The 22,174-nt window shown below is 42.4% G+C and overlaps 1 long non-coding RNA gene across 2 annotated transcripts in view; it reads right to left on the reverse strand.

The window, feature by feature from the left end:
• LOC130842320 (uncharacterized) overlaps window positions 1–22,174 on the reverse strand; it is a 166,276-nt gene that overhangs the window by 58,006 nt on the left and 86,096 nt on the right. The window contains exon 1 of one of the 2 annotated variants that reach the window (XR_009050401.1): window positions 7,511–7,714. The exons of the other annotated variant lie outside the window; for it this stretch is intronic. This is a non-coding gene — a long non-coding RNA (uncharacterized LOC130842320). Of the gene's footprint in view, window positions 1–7,510; window positions 7,715–22,174 lie in introns of those variants that run through there. 2 annotated transcript variants of the gene reach the window in all.

Here is a 22,174-nt window from a genome sequence, read left to right on the forward strand (position 1 = left end):
GATGTGCCACACACACTTTTAGGCACTGGACATTACACAGTGAACAAAACAGGCAAAAGTCCTCTCTCATCGAGTGTGCACTCTATGCATGCAGGCAGGCAGACAAAGGTACAAATAAACAAGATGATTAGAGGTGGTGATCAGTGTTGTGAAGGAAATAAGCAGGGGTGAATGAGGCTCAGTGTCCTCATCTGTAAAATGAGGCCAGTATTAACACCTACCCCTCAGGATCACTGAGAATGCCTGGCTCATGGAAAGTCTTCAACAAATAGGGACTTTCATTATTATTCCTCCTTCTTTCTCCCATGGAAGGGAGGCAAGAAAGTGGCTGTCTGGCGTGCTTTGTAAGACCTGAGGGCAGAGAGAGCTGCAGGAGAAGAGGCTGCTGGCAGCTCCTGCGAGGGTGGAGGTCAGCAGAAGCCTCCTTTCTTAAGCAGATATGAGGTAAGCAGGTCCTTGCTACCTGATTGTTTTGCTGATCAATACCTGGGAACCAGGAATCTGAAATATTACAAACAAAAAAGAACTTGGCATTATACCAGTCTATGACCTTGATGCACCCCTCACACATGAAGATATCCACGGCAAAGCCAGCCGCAGGTGAGTGGTTCTGACTCCAGAAGCTCCCTTCCTCTCCACCCACCCAGTCACTATGGGGCTGTGTGATCCAGGGCCCGCAGGGCAGATGGAGCTGGGCTGGGTGCAGGAAACCCAGCAAGCCTCTGCTCCTCCTCCTCCTACCCCCACCACCCAAATGCAGCTGCCTCCCCTGTAGCCACTCCCCACCCCAGTGCTGATCCCGACAGCGGTGTTTCCAGCCTGTTTTCTCCTCTCCAATGTCTCCCCAGCACCTGTGTCAACAAGAAGCTCACAGACAGACCCCACTCCTGCCTAGATGCAGCAGACATCAGCAAATGGGGCCAGAGTCCCATTTTTCTTTCTGAGCCATCATACAAGAAACTTCTTCAAGGACCCATTTTTGCTATGAGTGCCTCCCTCCCCTTCAGTAACTCACCCAGACATCACCCTAATAGCTCTGTCTCTCTAGTGGACAAAGAGCTGGCCTCCAATTACCCAGACCCATTTGCTGCTGCGGTGCGCGTATGTTCAAGTGATGGTCAGTGATCAAGCGGCTAATTCACAATAATGATGGTGCAGGACACCTCCTGTTTTTGTTGCAGGCTTTGCTTCCAAGTATTATATTTTAAGGTCTTTCTGAGAGTTTTGAAAAAGACCTTCTTTAGAAGGGCATGTACCCCTTGTTCTGTGATGGCTGGAACTGGCTTCATCTGCCTTGGCACAGAGTTTTTCTCTGAGCTGCTTATTATCTGAGTTCACCCAGGCCTTGCCAGCCTGCAGGTATATAAAAGGCCATACTACCAGTCCTCTCCTAAATTTTATCAGCTCTTGACTTTATCTCTCACATGGAACTTAGCCTCTTACAAAAAAACCCTGAATAATATTCAAGTGCATAAGGAGTAGCTGCTTCCTGCCAGGGGCTGCTGCCACTGCCCCCCTGTTTATTCCTTGGTACCTGTGCTAAGGAACTCTGTCTGCTGGGCGCTACTATCTGCAGCTACCACTGAGGCACTGAGGCCCTTGGGATGCCAAAGCCACCGTGCTTTGTAATGTTATGGATGGATGACAATGCCTCTTCCCTTTGTGATACCCTTTCTTAGAGGAACAACCAAACAGGCTTACCAGGGTGTTTTTTGTTTTTTTTGTTTTTTAATTTAGAGACCCACCCTCTCCCTTCTCTTCCACCTTCTTTTTCTGAAAAGATTCCGAGATGATTTGAAAGGCAGCTGGACCAGGAGACGCACACATCTGCATTGAGAATTTTCCCCTTCCCTCCCAAGACTAAGGATTTCTTACTGGACCCAGCTCACTGTGTTTGGTTTTTGTTTCCCTCAGTGTAATGCACATAAATCAAACTTCAATCCTGTGTATTCTCTCCAACACACCAGCGTCACCTGTGTGCTCCTTGGTCCTCCTCCCTACAAGGGTTAAGTTAGAAGAGAGAAAGAAGGAGAGTACAAAGGTGAGGACACCCAAGTGGCCTTATGTTAGGTTTCCACTAGCAGTAAAAGTCCTTCAAAGGGTATATACTTATGTCAACATCAGAGGGCAAAGAAGAATGTGTGATGGCAGTTTCTAGTCAGATGCAAAAGGTTTTCCATGTCCTCATAAGAGAAGGTCAAAGGAATTCCCTGGTGGTGCAGTGGTTAGGACTTGGTGCTTTCACTGCTGGGGTCAGGGTTCAATGCCTACTCAGAGAACTAAGATTCTCCAAGCTGGGGGGAAAAAAGAAGTTCAAGCTGAAGCAGGAGGCTATCAAACAAAAGATTGTGTACACTATCTCAGGATGGGATGGGGAAGGGAGGGTCATTAGATGGCCTTCAAGGCCAGTTATAATCCTGAGGATGGAGAAATTGCTTAGAACAATGTAGTTTTGCCCAAAGTGGGTGAGGCAAACCACCAGTGAGACGCGAGATGATTGTTAGTCATGCCCAGATGAACATTTCTAATTAACAGTTACAAGCTAGTTATTACACTTTTATTTAGGGTATTGATACGATTTTGATTTATGATAGTGATATAAAGTTTCCTTTTAATGAAAATGTGTTTAAATATAAAAAAAAAAGTTGATTCAAAAATATTACCAAGCAGGGAAAGCGGGGGGAGGGGGGTGGGATTCGGGGGGTGAATTGGGAGATTGGGATTACCATATATATATTACTAATAAGAAAAAAAATATCAAATTGTCCACTTTGGATATGTGCAGTTTATTGTATGTCAATTGTATGTCAATAAAAGTTCTTAAAGAAAAAAAAAGAAAAAAATATATTAAGAATGGGACTTCCCTGGTGGCACAGTGGATAAGCCTCTGCGCTCCCAATGCAGGGAACCCAGGTTCGATCCCTGGTCAGGGAACTAGATCCCACATGCTGCAACTAAGAGTTTGCATGCCACAACTAAGGAGCCCACATGATGCAACTAAGGAGCTGGTGAGCCACAACTAAGGAGCCTGCCTGCCACAACTAAGACCTGGTGTAACCAAATATATATTTTTTAAAAAATATTAAGGAAATACTAGTATAGACAATACAGTCTCAAGTGGGCCAAGTTGCCCTTCTGTGCTATAAACAGGCTATAGCGTGGTCACTTAGCAATAAACTCTGCCAGTCCCTACTCCCTGAAACACACGGGAACAGCTCTTCCCTTACAGGAGCCTTTAAGACATCTGCAGGGAAACAAACTCCTTACAGCTCACTGTCCAAAAGCCACTCAGCCAAACACTGATGCTGCTTCCAGTTCAATCTGTCTTTCACTTGAATCTGCATCATTTCTCTCACTTAAGTATCTGAGGAAGCCCCTGGTGATCCTCTCAGATCCCCAGATTTGGATTCTTTTTCCCATGTGAATAGGCATGGGAAAAAGAAGTCTAAGCAAGTCTCCTTTTTGGTTTTTCTCCTATTGAATATTCCACAAGCAGTGGCTTCCTTTGGAATCCTATGGTTTCTATTTATGAGGATAAATTGACTTTAGGCTAAAAGTGTCAAGAGCCTTAACTGATTTGGGTTCCCTGTTGGGAAAAGAGGTTTAGAGTAGATTGAAGTACAGTCGTCCCTCAGTATCCATGGAGGATTAGTCCTGGAACTCCCCCAGATGCCAAAATCCAGGGATGCTCAAGTCCCTTATATAAAATAGTATAGTATTTGCATATAACCTACACACATCCTCCCGCATACTTTAAATGAGTTCTTGATTACTTATAATACCTAATACAATGTATAGTTGTAAATACAATGTAAATGCCATGTAAATAGTTATTGGTGCAACAAATTCAAATTTTGCTTTCTGGAACTTTCTAGAATTTTTTTTAAACAAAATAGCTTCAATCCATGGTTTGTTGAATTCCCACAGATGTGGAACCTGCCAATTCAGAAGGCCAACTATAGCAGCGTTTTTCAAGGCATACACCAAGGAGAAAATTTAGCAGATTTGGCAAAACCCTACCCTGGAACCCTGCAGGCAGCAATGTGACTCTAAATTGTCCTTTGATAATGGAGCAAGAAATCAGGGTCTCCGAAGATTAAATGTACTTTTCTCCAAATTATCTAAAGAGGGCCAAACTCTCCAGTCCTATCCCCGGTGCCCCAAACTTGCAATCAGTACAGATGGCTAGTTTGCCCATGTTGAGAGCAGCTAGTACCTCCCTGGCTGCAATTCTCACTTGTTCTGTGTTACCTGTTTACTTTTCTCACACAAAACGATCTCTCCCCAAGTGAACTCTACCACCTGCAAGTTTTAGAGAAATATGTAGAACGTCTCTACAAGTGGCCAGGCAGTGGCAACGGTCACTTAGAGTTCCCTGAGAATGTTCTGTTATTGCTCTCCAAGGAAGTGGCAGAGTTCAGGAGGAGGAAGGAGGGGCCCGTTATCCAGCCCGTCCCCTGTGACTTCTAAGCCCATTTCTTCAGGCCCCCACAGCCTTCAAGCCCCCATCCTGGCTCCAGCAGCTCTGCTGGTGAAGGCTATCATTTTGTTCACAAAGACAGACGGAGAGGTCTATTAAAATAAAATAAATTTAAGAGTTTATGAACACTTGGAAAAGCAGCATCTTAATGATGTAAGACATATTCACATGCCACAAGCAGGAGCACACATACTGTACTTCCCAGAATGCTTGGAATGGTATTATACTATTTTTGTTTACCAGCCTCGAGGCATCATTACACAAACTAGCTTGGGAAAGATGGTGGCTGCCAAAGCAGCTTGGAAGTTGTATAGGACCCCCCTCAAATTGAAAGCTGTTCCTCTCAATGCCACTGTGGCCCACACAACACACAGGAGGCAGGTAAGGTGGGGGCCGGGAGGGTTTCACTTCCACTCCTGAGGGGGACTTCATCTGAAAGGGACCTCAGGCCTTGGGGCTCTGGCTCTACATTTTTCAGCTGCGGGTAGATTAAGCTTTTTTTTTTTTTTTTAATTTATTTTTTTTTGGGGGGTACACCAAGTTCAATCATCTGTTTTTATACACATCCCCGTATTCCCTCCCTCCCTTGACTCCCTTTAACAGAGAAATCCTGTCTGGCTATGGCTCCCCAAAGGATCTAAGCCTGGAGTCTCTCACTTTTATTTATTTAATCAACAAACATTTAATGAATTTCTACCATGTGTCAGCACTGCTGAGACAGCAATGTAAAAAAAAAAAAGAAAAAACGATGTAATCTAAAAATTCGTGGAGCTGAGGGTCTCATGGGAGATACAGGTAAGGAAATGAGCAATTTCCAAGGAAATGAGCATGATGTGAAACAGCAAGTGCTGTGAGAGCATGAAGGAGGGCATCTCACCCATTCTAAGCAGGTCTGCAAAGGGACCCTGTCAGATAATAGAAACATATACATTGGTCTCTGCGTGCCACTCCCCCTCCCCCAGGTTCCTTGCACAGAGCTCCTAAAACCCTTGTAATTTCCTAAGTGATAAGAGCACTAGGAGCATCTTTGGTTCTAACATTTGATCTTTGACCCTGGTGGAGCATCTTTGATTCTAACATTTGATCTTTGACCCTGGTTCCCAACGCAGAGCTCCTAAATCCCTTAGAATTTCCTGGGTGATAGCAGTGTCTCTTGTTCTAATGAGGCAACTCTGGATGGGCTTCTGGATGGTTTCCAGATGGTGGCCGGTCACCAGAAAAACCAAGCCATAATTAGAAGTTTAGAACTTTCAGCCCTGCACCACATCCTCTGGGAAGGGGAGAGAGGCTCAAGGTTGAGTTCATGATCAATCACGCCTATGTGATGAAGCCTCCATAAAAATCCCAAAAGTATAGGGTGTGGAGAGCTTCCGGGTTGACAAACAAATCTGCATGCCAGGAGGGTGGCGCACCCCAACTCCACAGGGACAGAAGTTTCTGTGCTCAGGACCCTCCCAGATCTCACCGTACATATCTCTTCATCTGGCTGCTCATCTGTATCTTTTATTATATCCTTTATTATGTAATAAACCAATAAACATGTTTCCCTGAGTTCTGTGAGCTGTTCCAGCATATGATCAAACCCAAGGAGTGGGTCATGGGAACCTTCAATTTACAGACAGTGAGAAGCACAGGTGACAACCTGAACTTACAACTGGCACCTCAGTGCATGGTAGTCTTCTGGGATTAAGCCCTTAACCTGTGAGGTCTGCGATAACTCCAGTTAGTGTTGGAAAAGAATTGACTTGTAGGACACCCAGCTGATGTCACAGAATTGCTAGGTGTGGAAAATCCACATATCTGATGTCAAAAGTATTGTATGAGAGCAAAGGAAAACACAGTGCATTTTTCTCATTGAGACTCGCACAGAAAGTGATTTCTGAACTGAGGCCTGAAAGATGAAAAGGAATTAACAAAAAAGGGTATTCCAAGCAGAGGGAACATGTACCAATGATCATAGGTGAGTCTGAGGAGCAGCGGGATGGAAGCCTGGAGTTTATGCTCACAGCATCCCTCAGATGAGGCAACAGAGGCACAGGAAAATTAAGTGCCTTATCCAAAGATACACCACTGGTGAGTGGTGAAGCCAAGAATTAAACTCTAGTCGGCTGGATCCAGAACCCATATTCTTAACCCCCACTCTATAATGCCCAAGTCTCTAACTCAAATGAATAAAACAAATGGTGGGACTTTAGCACAGGACTTGAACCTTTGCTCCTAAAGCAACCAACCCCACTTAGAGGTCCAAATCTCTCCCAGCTTCTGGCCCTTTGTGACCTCAGAACCTCTGTCCAGTCCCTGGTTTCTTGCTAATAACTGGTGCCCAGTCATGACTCTCTCTGTTCCCTGGATGCTTGGTCAGCATGTCAGGTTCCCAAATCTGAGGCCAACTCCCTAATTCTTCTGAAAACTGCCTCTGAATCCTAGTCCCCAGTCCCCTCTTATCACACCCACAGACACCATACTATGCCTACTTCTCTGTGCTCCTTCCTATTCTGGTTTCCTGGGCCTCCCCGGGTTGCTTTTGTGACTCTGACTGGTCTCTGGGGCACAGCCATCCGCAGTCTAGCTTCACCCAAAGCCCAACAAAGCCCAGACTGGGAGGGGTGGGGTGGGGCAGGGGGGAAAGACTTACAAAGGCAGGAAGGGAAACTGTGTGAGAGACTGGCCAAGTGGAGAGACTAAGGAATGTGGGTAGGGCTGGGGCCAACAGCCTAGAAAGAGAGCTGTCCTTATTCTAAGGAGGCATGAATGACCCAGCTCCTCCCCCAATACCCTAGTCTAATAGCTAGCTGAGGACTGAAATCCCTTTTAAAAAGGGGATTCACAAAGAAGAAGCCAGCTGAGAAAGTAACAAGCCCAGGGAAGAGAAACACACTTAATTTCACACTAGAGTACACACCTTTCTTTCCAGCGGTTCACTTTATTTGGGGGGAGGGGGGTGGGCAGGGACACCCAGCACCTGAAAGAAAAAGGGAGAGGGCCTGGCAGATAAGAAAATGGAGCCAAAGGGGAGCTAAGAGTACTCACAGGTGTAGATGTCACAACCAGGCAGAGATGACAACACGACCCAGGTCCAGGCTTGCCTCCACACAGCGCTCTCATCATACTGTGAATGTGGTTTCTGACTTCATTTTAGCACGTGGCCCAGACAGAAAACTCAACGTTACCTGCTATTTATGTGGCACTGCCCTACAAAACCACTGAATCTGCTACAGTCCCTACAACACAGGGACCAACAGAGAGTTCACATTTTAGACAACCCTCCTCCCCTTTCCCTACTCCAGAGCTTAGGAGCAGCTGTGGAGCAGATGGGGGAGGAGATTAGCAGCTAGCCCAGGGCTTCTCAAGTTTTAACGTGCAATTTATCACCTGGGGACCTTGTTAAAATGCAAATTTGGATTCCATAAGTTTGGGGTGGGGCCCAGAGTTTGCATTTCTAACCAGCTCCTGGGTTATCCTAGAGTAGCCAGTGAAGGGACATGCTTTAGATAGCAAGGCTATTTCTGCTGCTATAGTGTATTCCATTCCATTATCCTGCATCTTTATAACCTTTGAAGTACTAAACAAATATGGAGGGATCTTATTGTACTTTTATTTGCTAAATCTAGCAACCCTAAATACAATGGATGAATGAACTTCTTACAGGAGAAAGATGTGGTGGCAGCCCATTAATAACAACAAGGAAAGTAAAATTACACAGGCCAGGACTTCCCTGGTGGCACAGTGGTTAAGAATCTGCCTGTCAATGCAGGGGACACGGGTTTGATCCCTTGTCTGGGGAGATCCCACATACCACAGAGCAAGTAAGCCCGAGGGCCACAACTACTGAGCCTGTGCTCTAGAGCCCTTGAGCCACAACTACTGAAGCCCACGCACGCGCGCGCCTAAAGCCCTGTGCTCCACAACAAGAGAAGCCACTTCAATGAGAAGCCACTTCAATGAGAAGCCTGTGCACCAAAATGAAGAGTAGCCCCTGCTCGCAGCAACTAGAGAAAGCCCGTGCGCAGTAACAAAGACCCAATGAAGCCAATAAATAAATAAATTTTTTAAAAAAGAAACATATTTACCATAGACATTAAAAAAAATTACACAGGCCAAGAAGGAGAGTTATATTTTCTTCGAGTTTCATATAGTTTTATGGTCATCAGACATAAAATATCTTGTGACCTTTCACCACTAAAGAAAAGTTGCTTCAGGCTGAGCTAGAAGTTAGGTATTAACATAGATATTAATACATCTTCACAGTTCAGCTCCATTACCACATTGTTTATTGTGTTTCTTTACAACAAGCTATTTCTTCATTTTACAGGGTAGGGAACTAAGGCTGGCCAGAGAGGTGATTCACCTTGCTCAAAGTCACGTGGCTAGTTAATAGCAACACTGGACTAGAGCTAGAACTAGGCAATGAGCCTTGTGCTCTTTCCACTACAAGAATTTGTTAAAATAGTGTCTGAACAGGGGAAAGACTTTAAGGTGATTGGTCCCACGTGGTCCCCATACCCTACCGTGGGGAGCTTGTTGGAGGTTCCCTACATGGAATTTAACACTGATTTGGACTGGAGAAGTTTTCCAGACTCTCAGTCACTCAAACAGACATCTTTTTGAGCATGGATTACCCATTTGATTATGCAGCAAGAGGGAGAGAGGGATCTCTACAGAGATCATGGAAGGCTTTTTGGAGAGTTAAGTCTAGAACTGAGACTTCAAGCATGTATAAGAATTCTATAACCAGAGAGGATGCTTCAGATGGGAAACAGCATGAGCAAATACAAGAAAATACATCGTATATTTGAGTATAGCCTTTTGCATATCAAGTTTAAAACTTGCTAAACCACCCTTCGCCTTTTGCTTCAGTCATCAAGCAAGACCCTATGGAGCCTTGGGGTGAGGGAGGCCCTTCCCCCACATCCTCTGCTATAGTTCCTCTCTAAAGTACCTAGATTAATAGTATCTGATGCACATTTCCTGAGTTGTTTTACAGATATGAAAGCCCCATTGATGACCCTGATGTATAGCCCCCAGGCCTACCGGAGCCTGAGGATCAATAATGTTAACCCCTGTGACACTGCCCTGTTACCTCACCATCAACCAATCACAAAATTGTGCACAAGCTGATGGCCTTTAAAAATGCTTTCCTGAAACTCAGCGGAAGTTTGGGGTTTGCGGGGAGCATGAGCCACCTGTCTCCTTGCTTGGCCTTGAAATAAATCTTTCTCTGCTCCAAACTCTCACATTTCGGTATTGTTTGGCCTCACTGTGCCTTGGGCACACAAACTTGCATTCGGTAACACTTCTCTAAAGTAGTTTCTTTTTGCCTTTCCAAGTCAGTGGGTCATATTTGAATTGGTCCTTCATTCTCCAATTTCATTCTTCACTCTCATTGTACTTCTGGTAGTCTGTAAGGCCATCATGTACAGTTGTGCATGTTGTTCACTGCACAAAGATGACCAATCATGGAGGCAAATGGGGGCTGAAATGCAAGATGCAGTGCACTCACCAAGCCATGCTTTCTTTCCTAACTTGGTACATTGTGTGTTTGCCAGGCCATGTGCCCAGAAAAGAGAGCACTTTTTCTAGTTTATGTAAATGTGCCCTAGCCATGGCCAAGGCACTATATCAGCTATAGGTCAAATTGCGAGGTAAATGAGATTTTGCTCTGATTTCAACTAGCCCCAAATCTTTAGAGCTGAAGCCATACCTGCAGACTAAGTACTGCAGTAGTTTTTATATTAACCATGACTTAAGTAAATCAAGATTCCCAGTCACCATTTGGGGAGTTTAAAACTGCCACTCTCCTGGATCTAGCATCACAAGGCCCAGGGATGACCTAGGCCTAATGTGGCTCCCTTGGTTTCATTTCCTTCTAATCCTAAACAGGGTGACCCTGAGTGCCACCAGTTCCCCTGAGTTAGTTAATCTTTACTATAGGAACACTATTACATTTCTGCATGACTCATGACTAAACTTATTCCTTCTTTCTTGTCTCCCCTGACAGTACCATCAGAATCAGCATTAGAAATCAGGGGGGCACTCACTTGCCAATACCCACCTACTGTAGTGACTAGTTTTGTGCCAAGTCCTGGCTCCCTTGTTCTCCTACCTGCCCTGTACCACCAAGAACCACTCTTCCACACAACCTATCAACTACGGCTTTCAGACCTCCAGGATTTCCCTTTCTTTATCAGAGTTAAAGGGCTAAGCTGCTATAATATAAAGACCCAAAAATGCAGCAAAAAAAGAACAATGAAGTTACTCTCCACATGACAGCCCAAGGCACATAAGTGGGCTACTTGGCTCCATTCAGTCATTCATGGACTTGGGTTCATTCCATCCCATCATGTTTCTCCACCCTCCTCTAGGACAACAGTGTCATCTGCCCAACTGAAGTTGTATTCCAGGAACAACCATGTTTCTGCTCACAGAAAGAGGAAGAAAGCATAGAGGAGCACATGTGTAAAGGGCTGGGCCAAGAATAAGCACACATCACTTCTGCTCACATTCCATTGCTTGCACAGACACACTTGACCACAAGGGAGGCTGGGAAATGTAGTTCCCAGATGGACAGCCTCACCCCAGCTACAATTCCATTATTATGGAAGATGCCATACCTTTTTCCCTGTCAGGAAAAAGCATCTTTTTTTTTCTTAATTAATTAATTTATTTATTTACTTATTGGCTGCATTGGGTCTTCGTTGCTGCACGCAGGCTTTCTCTAGTTGCAGTGATTAGGGTCTATTCTTTCTTGCGGTGCTCAGGCTTCTCATTGTAGTGGCTTCTCTTGTTGGGGAGCATGGGCTCTAGGTGCTCAGGCTTCAGTAGTTGTGGCATGTGGGCTGAGTAGTTGTGGCTCGCATGCTCTAGAGCACAGGCTCAGTAGTTGTGGCACATGGGCTTAGTTGCTCCACAGCATGTGGGATCTTCCCGGACCAGGGATTGAACCCATGTCCCCTGCATTGGCAGGCGGATTCTTAACCACTGCACCACCAGGGAAGTCCCAAAAACATCTGTTTTGTCACAATTTCCTACCCAGAGTAGAAACTTGACGATTAAGTTTAATCAAGTTCAAACAACTTGAATTAAAACTTAATGTATTAATAAATGTGTTTAATATGCAGCATATTAAACCTTTCCCTTAGGCATGGTTTCTCAAAGCATGGTGCGTGGACTCTGGGTTGTCCAAGACCACTAAATTTCCCCAGAAATCTATCAAGTGGCAGAGGAAAAAGCAATGTGATTATTTCTTCACATACCTTCTACTTATTTGAGATGTAAGGCTAATTATGATTTTTCACAGCAATCACATTCTTAACAATCCTTATGTTCTTCAAGCTTGGGCATGAATAAGAGCTGTATTTGTCAACACTCATTTGTCAGGGTACAATTCACCTCTGTTAACATATATTTGTACCTTTTGCATGTTATTGCTTATGCTTGTTAAATTTGCATTTTGTGTTATTGCTCTTGTGTACCATTATATCCTCAACCAAATCAACCACTCAAAAGAGGTTCACTGAATATTAAAGTTGCAATAAAAATAGTAAATTAAATGCTACAACTCAGTAAACATCATGAACGTAAATAGTGACCAGGACTCCAGTATGAATACAGAATATGAATCTGTATGTGCTGGGACAAATAAATCTATGCATGTGACAATAGCACACAAGCAGCCAAAAATGCAAATGTGAAGTAAGAAGATAAATATCTGAAAATCTGATTTTGTTAGACCTGCCATCCCTTTGCCCCTAGTTTCCAGCATGCTGTTTGTAATAAAACCTATCAAATTGAAGGATGAATCATCAAAGCTTTTACATAATTATTAAACAAAGTACAGTGAACCTTGTGGTAAACCAATTGAATTTTTTGAGAACAAGCATGAAGTAATTCCTTGCTGTATGAAATTGATGAATATTGTGACTAAGGCAGAGAAGATAATAAAGCGATAGGAGTATCCCTCAAAGTTGTTAGGCCTCTTGGCAAAACAAGCACAAGTCACTTTATTGCCAAGAAGCTTGTAAAACCAGGCAGAATTTTAATGACAAATGACTTAGAGAAAGCAGAATGAACTACTGGCAAAATTCCTGTAGCAAACAACATCAGCGGACATCCATAATATCTATGGCACACAATGTAGAAGGGCAATTACTAACACATGTGGGTGCCAGCAGATATTTTACTGTGGAGTCAGACAAAACTGCTGATATGCAGACTCTTGGCATAGGAGTGGTATATATACAGGGAGAAGTGTTCCATGACTTTTTTGCATTTTTGACCCTGAAATCACATGCCATAAGAGGAAAGGAGTTTTTTAAATTAAGCTTGTAATTTTGAGATAATTGTAGATTTACATGCAGTGTAAGAATTATACAGAGAGAAACCCAGGTATCCTTTACCTAGTTTCCCCAATAAGATTGTCTTGTAAAACTATAGTACAGATATCACAACCAGGATACTGACATTTATACAGTCAGAACACAGAACATTTCCATCACCTCAAGGATCCTTCTGTGGTCCTTTAATAGCCCCACCCACTGCCCCCACCTTAATCCTGTCAACCACTTATCTGTTCTCCATTTCTGTAATTCTTTCATTTCAAGGATGTTATGCATTTGAAATCATACAGTATGTAGCCTTTAAGCATTGCTTTTTTCATTCAGTATAATTCTTTGTAGATCTACCCAAGATGTTGTGTGTGTGTATCAATAATTTATTCCTTTTTACTGCTGAATAGTATTCTATGACATAGATATACCACAGTTTGTTTAACCATTCACCTGCTGAAGGACATCTGGGTTGTTTCCATTTTGGGGCTATCACAAATAATGCTGCTGTGAACATTTGTGCAGAGGTTTTTGTGTGAACATAAGTTTTCACTTCTCTGGGATAAACACTCATGAGTACAATCGCTGGCTTGTAGAGTAGTTACATATTTAGTTTCATGAGAAACTGTCCAACTCTTTTCCAGAATGTCTGTACCATTTTACATTCTCACCGGCAATGTAAGAGTGATCCAGTTTCTCCCCATAAGAGGAAAGGTTTTTCAAAACAAAACAAAACCACACTCATAGATACAAAGAACAGATTGGTGGTTGCCAAAGGGGAGAGAGTTTGGGGGTAGGTGAAATGGGTGAAGGAGGTCAAGAGGTACAAACTTCCAGTTATCAAATAAATAAGTTGTGAGGATGTAATGTACAGCATGGTGACTATAGTCAATAATATTGTATTGCATATTTGAAAGTTGTTGAGAATAAATCTTAAAAAGTTCTCATCACAAGAAAAAAGTTGGTGCAACTTTGTATGGTGACAGATGTTAACTAAACTCATAGTGGTGGTCATTTCTCAGCGTATACACATTTTGAATCATCATGCTGTACACCTGAAGCTAAGTATAACGTTAAACGTCAATTATACAGCAACTTTTTTAAAGAGGAAAGATTTTTAATTCGGTTATCAAGTGTGTTTTGTGAGTCACAAAGTAGACTGGAAAAGGGGGCACTGGGATCAATTCTGAAGAGCATTAGCCATAAACACAGTCCAGAAATATGTTGCTAAGCAAATAACAGAGGTGGCACCCAAATGCCAAGCCACTCACTACTCGATTCGCTGATAACAATTAGCGATCAGCAACATGTCCCCTGATCGCATTCTGTATTGAAAAAAACCATAAAAATTATGAATATAATCAAATTGTGGCCCCTAAGGGTATGTCTTCCCAGCATGCTGTACAAAGAAATGCAGCAAATACCAAACTCCACTTTTCCACTCTAGGCATCCCAGCTGTTGAGAGAAATCAGTTTCTCACAAGTTATGGAAACAAAGGATGGGGGGAGAAAAAGACTCGATGACATTGATAATGACACTAAGGATAATTTCTCAGATTTTAAATGCCTTCCTCAAGAGGTACTTCATAGCCATGTCAAAAAGTCTCAAAAAGACCGCAAGTAATTACTTCAGTGATGAAATATCACTATGTTTAATGTTAAAGATGAAATGAGCAGGATTTCTTTTAAAAGACCAAACTATGGGGCAGTTTTATCACTAAGAATTTGATTCTCCCCAAACATATGGAGATTTCTTCACTTCTCACAGAAAGAAATAGACTACATATTGTTGAGGACATTTAAACATCACATCCAAGTCTTTCAGTAGAACGTGCCACCACACTTTGTAGAACTGAATCATCACAGAAGTGATCAGTGAATCCTCACCCATCTACTTCCTGGTTTAACTATTCAACCTTCTGGCCTTTGAGTGTGATTTGTTCAAGGACTTTAGCATCTGATGGAGTGCTTCAAAGTGTCAGCAGGGAACTATCATTGTAATTTCTGGGCCCATGTTTGTTCCAAACACCCAAAACTATACAAGAAAGCCACTAAATACTTAAGACAGTCCCCAATGACCTATGATTTCAAGTTAGGATTTTTAACTTTTTATTATGAAAAATTCTCAAACATACACAAAAGTAGGGTGGATAGGACTAGGAACTTCCATGTACCCACTACTCAGATTCAGTAGTAGTGCAAGTGCCTCTGGGGCCCTACATCACAGTCCCTCCATCCACCTCTGATTTCAGCCAGAGCTATGATGGACAGCTCTGTGCAAGCTCAGACTCACATCACCCCAAGAGCATCCCATCTCAAGATCAAGCTTCTCTCTTTCTGCTTCTGCCCCAGTGCCTTCTCCAAAGTCATTCCACATGAAAGCACAGCCTGGAAGTGTGGGAGTGTTAATCCCTTTGGGGATAACCTAAAACAGGGTGGAGGGGGTGGGGATAGGAACCAGTGGATGAGAGTTACCACCTCTCATCCATCAGGAGGACAATTCTGGGAGATATTCTGTATTCTTCTCAGGAAGCCCAACCAGAATCAAGCCCTTGTGGCCCAGTGCAGCAACCTCACAATGCACCCTCACATTGACTTTTCCTCCTTCTCTAATTCTCCCAAATACCCCACTGCTGTTTCCTGGGACAACACCCCAAATATACCCAACTACTCCTGAGTTCTTGCCTCAGACTCTGCTTTGGGGAAACCTAACTTAGACAAATAAGTTATCAAATTTTACCATTCTTATTTCATCTATCCTGGGGTATTTTAAAGTTTGGATTTTTCTAAATTTAGTAGAAATAAGAAGGAAAGAAACCAACTCAATATGGAAGCTGATCTGTGGTCAAGCTGGGCATCACCAAGGTAGATCTATACACCTTTGTGAAATATTCCCCCTAAATCTCATCCCTCTCCCTTACATTAAGTTATTATTAAATATATTATTCTAAATAATATTTTAATGTAATGGTGATAAAAATGTGATAGGGCTTCTTTTCAGTTTACCTCAACAGTGGTCTATATGTGGGCAGACTGCCCATTACGTACTCTTGAAAATCAACTATGAGAAACACTGACCACCCAAAGACTCCCCAGAGCAGTTCATAAGAGTCTGTGAACCCCCACAATAATGTAGGCTGACATGTGCACACACATGTGCATTTCTGCAGGGAAAGGGCTTTCACCAATTTTAAAGCAGATCCTTGACCGAGAAAGGACTAAGAATCACTGATGAAGGGCTATGAGGCACTATGAACCTGACTAGGGATGATTTTATGGTTGAGGGAGCCCTTCTAGAACTCTTCACATCATTCTACATGGCCGATCATCATCTTTTCCAAATTGCATGGCTAACCTCATTATGTGAATCTAACTACAATTGATATGATTACAATGAAAGGATTTTCCCCTAGTCAAGGTCTAGTTTATAAAGAGGAGATTTTTTTTCCTTCAAGGCCTAGTTTATAATAAAAGTTTTTTTTCCCTCCTCAAGTCCTGGTTTTCCACATCTGGATTAGATGATCTGGTCCCAATTTTCTTCTCAAAGCTATCTCTCCTAGCCTGAAAGAACTTTTGGGATTTTGCCAATCAACAGGAAAAGGATTTAGATTACACTACGTGCTCTTTGCAGACTAGCCCAAGTTCTCCCAGATATTTCTGTACCCTGAACTAGTGCACTTCCAGGAATGTGAGAGATTCAGGGCCAGCTGTCAATGAAGAAATTCCTTCCACCTGCATCTTGTCCAGCCCTGAAATTTCTAACTCAAAAAAGGAAGTTGGAAAGTTAAAGAGGCACACTTTGTCTAAAGAGACTTAATTAGGTTTAGCATTTGGGTTTGGGGTTTTTTTGCTTTCCCTATTAACAAAGAAGTATTTGTACATCATAAACACAAGTAGAGGAAGAAAATTACATCTTAAAATCATTTCCACTTAAAAACCAAGACAAAAATGGTACAGGTGGCTTTTTAAAAGGCGGGGGAAAACTCCTCCACATAAGCCCTTTTCTTGAATAGGCCTCTAACTAGCCCTAGTGCAGCTGCAAGGATGCATTTAATGTTCCTGTGATTTATTACTCTAAAGAGGATATTCTCAGTCATCATCTGCAGAAGAGGACCTAGCAGGATGTAGAATGAGAGACTAAGAACACATTGGAAGGAGCTGAATTTTCCATGTGGTTTTCATTTTCTTTCTGATTGTACACTGAAAATCTTTTTTTTTTTTTAAGATTTTTTTTAAGCCACCACAAATATCACAAAAGCACCCTGCTCCTAGGGCAGCTTGCAGCAGGCCTGAGCAAGGCACCGAGCCCACTACAAAGGGGAGGAGCCCAAAACAAGCTACATATTGAAAGGCAAAGCTTCCTAAAGCCACCTCTTGGCACAAAATGTCCTCCTTGACTCAAAGATTTGCAGCTGCTATGGTGTGTCTCCCGACCAAGTCACCATTGCTAGGTAACAAAGAGCCGCTAACATTGATTGAGCACTAACTATATGACAGAGAATGTTCTAGGCCATTTGCTTGGGTTATTTCTTTTAACCTCAATTTATCATACCCATTTTACAGATAAAGAAACTTCACCCGAGAGAAGTTGTCACTTTATCCAAGGTCACAGAGCCTGTGAAAAGAGAGCCAGGATTTGACCCCTGGTTTGTATGATTCCAACAGTAGTGCTTTTAATGACTACATAGTTTTCAGCCCTTCCTTTTCTTCTACGGTCCCTCCCTGACCACAAATGCCAGGCTTTATACTAGCCCCTGGCTACCTAGGAGTTCTAGCTACAGTATCTATCTGACCTGCCCTCAGGAATAATGCCTCACATATGAAATTTCCCATTTTATCCAAATATATCTAACCCCACTGAACTCTGGGTTTCCCATCATATCTTTAAGAAAAATTATGGCACTTTTTTTAAAATTTATTTTTGGCTGCACTGGGTTTTTGTTGCTGTGGGCAGACTTTCTCTAGCTGTGGCAAGCAGGGGCAATTCCTCACAGTGGTAAGCAAGCTTCTCATTGCGGTGGCTTCTCTTGCTGTGGAGCAGGGGCTGTAGAGCGCAGGCTCAGTAGTTGTGGTGCTTGGGCTTAGTTGCTCCACAGCATGTGGGATCTTCCCAGACCAGGAATCGAACCTGTGTCCCCTGCATTGGCAGGCAGATTCTTAACCACTGTGCCACCAGGGAAGTCCCTATGGCACTTTTTTCATATAACAAAAAGCACTTCGGATTCTCTTGATATTATCTTTAAAATTGCTCCTGTGTATACCCCCACACATGAACAAATCCTCTCATTGTACTAGTTCACATGTATTGAGCATTCACCCTGTGTCAGACATCATGTTAATTACTTCACATGAATTTTCTCATTCAATTCCCCACAGTAACCTTATGAGGTAGCTATTATCATTACTCCTGCTTTACATATGAGAAAACTGAGGCTTAGAAAAGTTCCATCACTTACTCAAACAACTGGAGGAGTCAGGATTTGAATTCAGTTTTGTTTGACTTGAGAGCCCAAACCTCTAAAGCACTACACTCACACTCTTCTTACCAGTAATGTCATGCTGATAGTATATACCTGTGAAATCATGTGGTGAGACTTGCACTTTGCTTCTGTGCTGTTTCTCCCAGATCTCATAGCCCTCACATAATCTTGAGCAAAAACATCAGACAGATATCAATGGAGGGGTGTTCAAAAAAATACCTGACCAGTATTCCTCAAAACTGTCAAGGCCATCAAAAACAAGGAAGAATCCAGGTGACATCTGCAAAAATGGTAGAGTAGGGAACTCCAAAAGTTCATCCCTCCACAAAAGCTATGAATAAACTGCCAAAAGCCATCAGAATCAACTTTTTCAGAACTCTGGATACTAATGAAAAGCTTGCAAAAACAGGGGCATGCTCAATCAAGAGAAAGCAGCTGGATCTTGCTAAGAGAGTTTTGTGGCATTTTAATTTACCTTGGAACAATTCCTTGCTCCCCAGCTCAGCAGTGACCTTGAAGACAACAGCAGCCCACATTCCTGGTATAAGTACCCAGTACCCAGTACAGCAGAACAGACTTTATTCTCAAAGAATTGCGTCTGTTTATTTTAACTTGCCTGGTGACTTCCTGAAAGACCAACTCAAAGGGCTTACCTTTATTTAGAGTAACTCAGAACTCTCCCAGGGCTGAGGTGACTACCCAGGGGGGCAACTGTCAAAATCATTTGAAGGCAAACATTAGTAGCTGCCACCTGGGGTAAGGCAGAACAGTTGGGGAAACAAGAGACTAAGCAAAAATCTTGGGAGGAAAGGCTGGGCAATGAGATGCTTTGGAATAAGGGCTTTGAAAAGCTTCCACATATTCCTGGGAATCTAGAAAGCCACATGCATGTCCAGGACCGGGCACACACTCAGAAGAGAGCTGAGAAGGCCCTAAGTGCTATATCTGGCTGACAATATATACTTTTTCTTTTCTTTCTTTTGTTTTTTTTTTAATCTTGTGGCCGTACTGCACGGCCTATGGGATATTAGTTCCCTGACCAGGGATTGAACCCATGCCCCCTGCATTGGAAGCACTGAGTCTTAACCACTGGACCGCCAGAGAAGTCCCCCAATGTATACTTTTTCTTATCTAATGTAAAGAAAATTAAACAACATGGATATTTTGTGACATGAGAAAACACAGAAATATATTTTCATATTGCATTCAGTATACATTTTGGCCACTCATCTCCCCTATTTTTAGTATGCTACTCAGGCTCAACAACTGTGCCTTCCGTCATGATATGTACAACTAGAAGACAAAAACCAAAATTGTCTTCTAGAATGAGTTCCAAAGTCACCTTGTAATTGAGAAGAACCCTATGGGACCTTCTGGAGACAGGACACCCCCACCACCATGTCCTCTGCCTGCCTCTTGTTTGTAGAAAAGCTGTAGTCTCCCAGGTTTCTCTTGAGTCACAAAAGCCTGGATCAAGAGCTAATGGTTGGGTTAGAATGGGCATCATCAGAAAATTGACAAACAGTAAATGCTGGAGAGGGTGTGGAGAAAAAGGAACGCTCTTGCACTGCTGGTGGGAATGTAAATTGATACAGCCACTATGGAAAACAGTATGGAGGTTCCTTGCAAAACTAAAAATAGAACTACCATATGACCCAGCAATTCCACTGCTGGGCATATACCCAGAGAATACCATCATTCAAAAAGACACATGCACTCCAATGTTCATTGCAGCACTATTTACAATAGCCAGGACATGGAAGCAACCAAATGTCCATCAACAGATGAATGGATAAAAAAGATGTGGTACATATATACAATGGAATATTACTCAGCTGTAAAAAGGAATGAAACTGGGACATTTGTAGAGACATGGATGGACCTAGAGACTGTCATACAGAGTGAAGTGAGTCAGAAAGAGAAAAACAAATATTGTATATTAACACATATATGTGGACTATAGAAAAATGGTACAAATCAACCAGTTTGCAAGGCAGAAATAATGACACAGATGTAGAGAACAAACATATGGACACCAAGTGGGGAAAGCGGGGAGGGTTGGGGGGGAATGAATTGGGAGATTGGGATACCAAATAGTACACTCTAAATATATACAGTTTGTTGTATGTTAACTGTAACTCAATAAAAGTTCTAAAAAAAAATAAAAAATTTAAAAATTAAAAAAAAAAAGAACTAATGGTTGAAAGGACATGAACACATATTGACAAAAGTAGCAGTTGGGCCAGGAGAACTGATAAGAATTTAAACAGTAAATCAGCCATATGGCAGTCACAGAATCTTTAGTTCCTCCCTGAAGTACCTAGATAACAGTACATGATGCACATTTCCTAAGTTGTTTTACAGATGCTAAAACCTCCACCAAATGGAAGAAGTTAACTACATGATGACCATGAGCACAAGCCCCTAGACCCACTGGCGCCTAAGGATTGATGATGTTAACCCCTGTGATACCACCGTTACCTCAACATCAACCAATCAGAGAATTGTGCATGAGCTGGTCACACACCCTGTGACTCTTCTCCCTTACCTGGCCTTTAAAAATGCTTCCCTGAAACCCTGAGGAGTTTGGGTGTTTTGAGCACGACCCACCCATTCTCATTGCTTTGCCCAGCAATAACCCTTCTCTGCTCCAAACTCTGACGTCCCAGTTTGTTTGGCCTCACTGTGCATTGGGCATGTGAAAACTGTTCCATAAACAGACTTTTAAATTATCTCCAAGGTCCTCAACCCTGTACTCACTGTCAAAGTTACATGGTTCCTCCAATTATCAAGCCTATCTGGAATTTTGAAGGGAGAATGAGCTTGCTTTTCATTGGTCTTCTTTTGTGAGCACTTGGGATGAGACCTTCCTCCACTCTGTTCAGCCATTTACCAGTCATCTATACACATTTCCTCCCCATATACTGAGGTTAGGAGTTACTGATGAAGCCTGGTTTCATCAAACATGGAGAAGAAAGAGATAAAAAAATAAAATCAACGCACCAGTCCAGGATATCCAATATTTGATTAATAGGTATATTAGAAAGAGACAACAGTCAAAAAGGAGAGAAGCAAAATATTTAAAAAAGAATACAAGACTATTCCCCAGAACTAAGGGACATGAGTCTTCAGATAGCAAAGCCCACTGAGTGCCCAGCACAATGAATGAAAAAAATAGCCCCAGTAAGGCTTATCATCATTACATTTTGGAAAAATCAGTGCCAAAGATAAGGTATTTTAAGCTTCCCGAGGGGTAATAATCACAACAGGACACATACAGATACCCAGAATACTGATTGGGAATCAGAATCACATTCAATTCCTCAATAGCAACACTGGAAGTTAAACACTGGGGAGTTTTTTTTCCAACTTAGAAATACACACCCAGCCAAACAACAAGAAGTTGTAGAAGAGAATAAAGAAATTTTCAGACATTCAAATTCTCAAAGAATTTATTTCCAATGCATCTTTTCTTAGGAAACGTCTTGAGAGGAACATATGAAATCCAGGAAGTGGTGAATGGAACATAGAAGAGATGCAGAGAGAGGTCCCAGAATGCAATTATGCGTGAGGCCAGAGCTGGGCTACTCAAAACATGGAAATAAAACCAATAAATAAAACCAATATATCATTTGCAGAAAAGTGTTGCAGATAGCTCACTGAAAGATCCTTTCCTACTGAACACCAGAAACAAAATGCAGAAATGAAAAAGAGAAAAATCAGTGGTTATTTTAAGGGAATTTCTGGAGAAAATGTACTTAAAGGAAATTTAGAATATAGTTAAATATAATTAACTATATATAGTTTAAATACAGTTCACATGATTTTATGAACACATTCCTAGGACCACTCTCAGAGCTTTAGAAGGGCCTGGAGGAAACACAGGACCC

This window comes from Hippopotamus amphibius, chromosome X (assembly GCF_030028045.1).
Source record: "Hippopotamus amphibius kiboko isolate mHipAmp2 chromosome X, mHipAmp2.hap2, whole genome shotgun sequence".
Classification (NCBI taxonomy): domain Eukaryota; kingdom Metazoa; phylum Chordata; class Mammalia; order Artiodactyla; family Hippopotamidae; genus Hippopotamus; species Hippopotamus amphibius.